Genomic DNA, 6,316 nt, shown 5'->3' with positions numbered 1-6,316 from the left:
ATGAAACGAAATTAAATAATTAATTCATATGACATACATTGCAAACTCAACTGATGATGTATTTTTTGGTATTTGTATGACTACATTTTCACTATTACTTTCACCTACTCGTTGCAATCCCTGGAAACAGAAGTATGAAGTTGAGTCCTAAGAAAAATATTTTTTTACGGGGATACCAAGCCATCGGATTTCCCTAAAAGTACGATATCGATTAGAACGAATTGAAACCAATACATACTCCCCATTGTGGACATGCTATGATGTTGCTGGAATGTATGGCGACTGTTGCCAGCTGCCCCCAGCACATCCTTGGGTCTGTTGGGGATTAACGCAGATGACACATTCACTGTATGTTTCGATGTACCTGTAGTTAAAAAAAAAACCAATCTGAATCTGAAACTTACTGTGAATCTACGTAATTAATAGACATTTTATTTGATAATTTCTGCAGACGGTCAAAGTAATCTTATCGACATAAAACTGATGTTGTAGTCAATCTCACGCGGGTAAAATGGTAAGGGGTTGATTCGGTGAATTCCCTAATCATTTAAAGCAGCCGCCGTTAACGAGTTTTGACCCATTGATGAGAAGCAACCCCTTACTCCGGGAAATTTTTCATAGCAAATATATTCTCATGATACATGAATATACTCGATACATTTGTGTTATGATTGATCGTATAGGTTGATGATATCAGCTGCCATATAAACATTCCGCACTCCATTCTAACCAACCATCGATTTTCAAAACAACCTGTGTTTTAAACAAGGGAAATCCGCAGCAAACTCGTTTCAAAATCACTGGAAATGCTTTTTGTGGAACATTCATAGTTGGATTGAAAACTTATTTTTGAACGCATTTGCAAGGAAAGTTTCCCCAATTGCATAAACGTTTTTAGAAGATCATCCTCCACGTTTTCCTGAATGTGTGCAAGATTTTTTATACCAACTCCATCACGGGCACAAACCTGCCCAACATCGAGGACAATTTCAAGGGGCGGTGCCCCAAGAAGGAGACATCATTAATTAAGGACCCTTACAATCCAGGACGTGTCCCTTCTCGTTACAGCAATCAGGGAGGAGGGACAGGAGCCTGACGACTCAGTCAGCGATTCAGAGACAACTTTCCCCCTCGGCCAAAAGATGTCTGAACGACTCGTGAACTCACGAACATTATATCGTTATTCCTCGTGTGTATTACTGTAACATAGTAAATGTGTATGTTTTGCTCTATACTGCTGCCGCAAAACAACAAATTTCACAGCATAAATCAGTTATAATAAACCCTGTTCTGATGCTGATGTTTTGTCTTTTAGCTATTTACCCCTTACCATTCCAAAATTACCCTACATATTCTTTTATCCTGCTGTACATATTTGAATCTACCCTACAATCCAACTGAACTAAACTTCCAGCACTGTTTGGTATAATTCCACTCTGAGATTTGAAATGGTTCACAGTAACCCGTAACCAATCTGTGAAACTTCGTACACTTCAACGAAACTTAATAACTTAATTTTAAGATAATAATGATGAAGCTATGACATACAAACCATCAGAAATTGAATCATCCACACGAGTTTGTATCTTATCCCAAGAAAAACGAAATCAGGATGATTTGCCTTGTGTGAGAGATGTTGGAATGGATATGATTAAATCTGAACAGATATTGTATCTTTACCTTGTAGGCTGTTGCATTTTGTTTTTTTTAAAAAAAACCTCCTACGTGAAGCTAATTTTCTGTCCAGGATTGCTATCTGATTTGTTATTTTCTGTTTTTGTTAGCATGTGTTTTGTTTCTGTACTTTTTTTTAAAGCGCTCCCGTTTGTGTATGCGTGTGTGCGTGTGAGCATGTATTACATGTACAAACTTGCCGATGCATTTGTACGAGTGCTACAAATTTGCGTCCTTAACTGATGCAAACCGTAGGCTGATATTTTCAGCATTTGCGCTCCTTAATGGCATACATTTTAACCTGTACAGTCCTTTTTTGAATGACCATGTGACTTGTATGCGTTCTTGATGACTCTTAGTTTAACTTTCGCAGTGATGTCCTTGAAATAAACGCATTCGACGCACGATACCTCTTGCGGTACCTGGAATCCGGTGAAATTGATACCAGTTTGTTAGTAAGTGCCCCGCAGTTCCGCTAACTAGCGAGGTCGATGTGCTAAGCGTGAATTTCAGGATATTGGCAATTTTGCCAATTGATATGGCGTAGATCGATTTTTATTATTATGAAACGAGATTATTATCCCAGTGAGAACTGGCGTTTTCTTGAAAGTTTCCATCTTTGCGTGGGAGTTAGAAAATTTATTAAATTGACTCTTTACAAAGCAGGCTATCTTTACGCCGCTGGTTATAAATTGACTATTAAGGCTGAAGCAGGTTGGCGGATTTCTGTTATAGGGCTACTGAAACAGAACTGACGATATCCATTTATGGCTGATTACCCGTGTGCCGTACATTCTGAAAGTCTATTTACCTTGATGCGTAGTTATCAGCCACTCGAAGCAGATATACAGCCCTATGTTTTAGCTTAAACACATATTCTACACAAAAGTGCCGTCAATCATCAATGATCTGGGCTACAGCCTGCAACAATCGTATCAGATTAACAATTTTATTGTTCCCATGTGCTCAACATATGTCCAGGATGCTGATCGCGATGGGTATTTATACGGTCTAGTGGAGCCGTCATTAAAAATGTACTAAGCATGGTCAAATCAGTCTAAATGACGGACATTTGACGTTCAATTATGACCCTTGTATAATCGTAACCAAATAGATTCCGCAAAAACGTAGAACTCGAATTATGTTTTGTGGATTTGCAGATCAACAATTTGAAAGAAAAAGGTGTTTGTATTATTTATACAAACAACTTTTGCTTTTTAACTTGTACACAAATATTTTACATTGTAACGCCCTGTGAAAGTCAAGTAATTAAAATTTTTCAGCTATACTTCAATTAGTTAAAAGCTCTGAAGCTCTTTATATATTAAATTGGTGTATCAGTTTTGCAATATGGAAAGCTACTAACAAGAGTATCAGAAAGAGTAAGTATATGGAGAAGTACATTTGTAAAATAAAATATGGTATATTGTGCATTTAAAGTATTAACCATGTGTAAATTTACAGAATTTACAAAGAGAGGCTGTTATCAACAATTCTAAGATTAGGAAGATTATTCCAATCAATAGAATGGTATGAATGTTATATACACATTCTGGACTGAGAAACACATGGATATATGTTTTTTATGTAGGATAGTTAGCTGGAGTTGGCAGCAAGGCAACTGGGATCCTGGTGAATGACAGGTTTAATATTTTAGTTTAGAGTAGAAACTAGAAGTATATGACAGAGAAAGAAACTGGATAAATTGGAATGAAATTAGAATTAGCAAAGTAAATAAAGAAAATGAAAATTGGATAAAGAACAGAAATAGGAAGTCAAAGCAAAAAAAAATGAAACAATCTAGCAACAACTCACTAACTGCAAGTGAAGCATCAAAGTGTGTTTTTTTTGTTTGTTTGCTTATTTTTTGAGATTCCAGCACTGAGTAACATGTTAAGACTGTAAATTGCTTTATTAACAAGTCCTATCACTCACCATTTTCAGCTCTAACCGACTATACACCTGAACAACTAACCAATGGTGGAAAAAGTTGTAAGCTCACTGTATTTACCAAGGCAAGATGTTCAGTAAAAATTCATGGAAGCACAATCTCACCTTTGATGCAAAGGTTGCAAGGGGAAATGTGTCTTTCTTGTTCCTGTAAATAAATATCACAGTAAATATACAGTTTGTTTTAAGTCTACAGGGGTTATACTTGGATATAATCAGTGATAAAGGAAGTATGGATTGCACTGCTTCTAATTCCACATTTCGAAAAAAACAATTACGAATTTAAAACTATTCATAGCAAATAGAGACAGTTATTACAGGTTAATCTGCCTTAAAGTCATTCAGGAAATGGAAATTCATCCTTGTAGAATTCAGAAATGACTCCCCAAAACATTGTGATACAGAATAAAGTATGCTATCATGGAATTTACGTGGGGAAAAAGTGAATAAGTTTTTGAACTTGTGTTCCTTGATGTACAAGCAGATGATACAGCTTCACAGTGCAGAAAATCATGATGTTTTCTAGGAAGACACATTTTGGACAGGGTCGAGGACGAATCTGCGGAGTGTCATGAATCTCTGGAATTTTCTACCCAAGGCATCGGTGCAGGTTGAGTCATTGAATATTCATGTTTTCAAGGCTGGGACAGAGTTTTGAACTATATTGAGGATCAGGATGCAGTTGAACTATTTTGTATGACCTATTTGCACCTTCCCTCTGAGGATATACGGTAGATTCCGGTTAATTGGGACACATCAGGACCAGTGCATTTTGGCCCAATTAAGTGGTTGCCCCAATTAGCTGAGTTTTATGGAAATAGTTAAAAATGTATACAAAAGACAAACTACCATTTAACTATGTAACAAATTATGTATGTAAATAAAATACAGAATATATTAGAACACTACCAAAATTACTATAGTACTATAAAACTCTGTATTAGTTCCTAAAAGTTATTGACAGAAGTATTCATTCAGTACATGCTGACAGGTTCTGTTTATTGACTGTAAATGAACAAAATCAGCGCAGAAACCTAGTGCAGACAGTATACTGACTTCAAATAGTGCTTTCAACAGTAGCATCCTCTAAATCTGCATTTCAATTGTAATTTTTAAGATGATTGTCAATACTTTCAAATTTTTTTTGAAGTTCCTAACTTGCTGAAGTAGTGAAATGATTTCATTTTCACTCCCGGCCATTGTTGGCATCTCCAAGCCTGAATGTTTGAAGTCACGGCGAGCAAAACAGTTCTGAATTGTCTTGCTGTTTATTACCGTACTCACCGAGTATCAGTGACAAAGTTCACTGCTTTTTGAACACAGATACACAAGTGATGCTATTTAAAAACTCTGCACTCCAAGCATGATACATACAGTGCCTAACTGCAACACAACGTGCATGTGACTGATGCTAGATCAAAATGTTCTGCAAAGGTCTCCTGTCCCATCTAAGTGGCATATTGTCCTAAATAAATGAAGGGAATCCCAACTATTTTCTTTAGGAGTTGTCCTAAATAAGCAAATGCCCTGCTTAACTGATGCCCCAATTAACTGGAATCCACTGTATTCTTGTATCTGATACATTATTCACAAATTATGTGTATTACAAATAACAGTGGTTGATTGGAAAGTAGAAACTTTCAGTTTTGTAATATATGTTTTCACACAAATATTTAATTTAAAATAGTAGCAGATTCAAAGAGATTTATACTGATGATTGATTTGGTTACAGGCACTCCTAAGGGAATTCATTATTATTTTCTAAACTACTCATTGCTAATAATGAAATATGTTTAACTCAAACAATGTGGACTTCTAATGGCATTCATATTCTTTTGTGCCCATGCATAAGAAAACAGATATACAAGTTAAAATTATTATACATCCTGCTTTTAACAGTGATCAAAAAGAATTTGCTTTTTTAAAAGACACCCTAAAGGATCCAAAGATTAGTTGCATCATTAACTTTTAAGATTCAAATAAAAAGGTTGTTATATTTTTGACTTGCAAACTTAAAGATAATTTTGGTGAGTTACTGGGTGTTACTTGTGAAAAACATGTAGTATACGCACTGCTTTAACTCTCCTGATACTTTAATAATTCATATTTATTGTTCTGACAAATGAAATGCATTATGACGCATTGACAGGAAACAGTGGTAAATAACGGTAAGTGATAAATACTGTGAGAGTGAGCCACATGTTTTAGTGAAGCAATATGGAGAATATATAACTTAAAGTTGCTTACAGCAAAAGGACACAACGGACAGCTGCCATTTGATGCAAGCAATGTAATAAATTTGAGTGATCTCCAAACTTTTTGCTGAATACTTCAGAAAATGAACTATTGATTTAAAAATCCGCACATTCTAAACACCAGTATAATGACAACAATATTTCTCCACTATCCTCAGCCTTAACATTGAAAGAAATTGTATTTGAAATTCATCGTCTTCCTGAGAAAGGAACCAAAGTATGGTTAAACTTTTCTAGTACTCTTTCTTTCTTACTTACTTGACTTATTTATCAATTACTTAATTTATCTATCTATATTTATTTATTTATCTATCAATGCATTGATTTATTTCGAACTACAGCACAGAATAAGGCAATTTAGCCCTAACCTAATCACAGGCCAGTTTAGAACGATCAATTAACCTACTAATTGGTACTGTACATACATGTCCACAGAA

General features: G+C 35.3%; 1 protein-coding gene across 5 annotated transcripts in view; it reads left to right on the top strand.

Moving 5' to 3' along the window:
• Positions 1-6,316, top strand: part of LOC140725105 (RAS guanyl-releasing protein 1-like) — a 301,300-nt gene that overhangs the window by 816 nt on the left and 294,168 nt on the right. For 2 of the 5 annotated variants that reach the window (XM_073040118.1, XM_073040117.1), the window contains exon 2: positions 4,151-4,234. The exons of the other annotated variants lie outside the window; for them this stretch is intronic. The gene's annotated coding sequence lies outside the window, so the exon portion shown is untranslated. The remainder of the gene's footprint in view (positions 1-4,150; positions 4,235-6,316) is intronic. 5 annotated transcript variants of the gene reach the window in all.

Source organism: Hemitrygon akajei, chromosome 3 (assembly GCF_048418815.1).
Source record: "Hemitrygon akajei chromosome 3, sHemAka1.3, whole genome shotgun sequence".
Taxonomy (NCBI): Eukaryota; Metazoa; Chordata; class Chondrichthyes; order Myliobatiformes; family Dasyatidae; genus Hemitrygon; species Hemitrygon akajei.
Note: the sequence above shows the minus strand (reverse complement) of the source record. Positions and strands in the feature narration are given on the sequence as shown.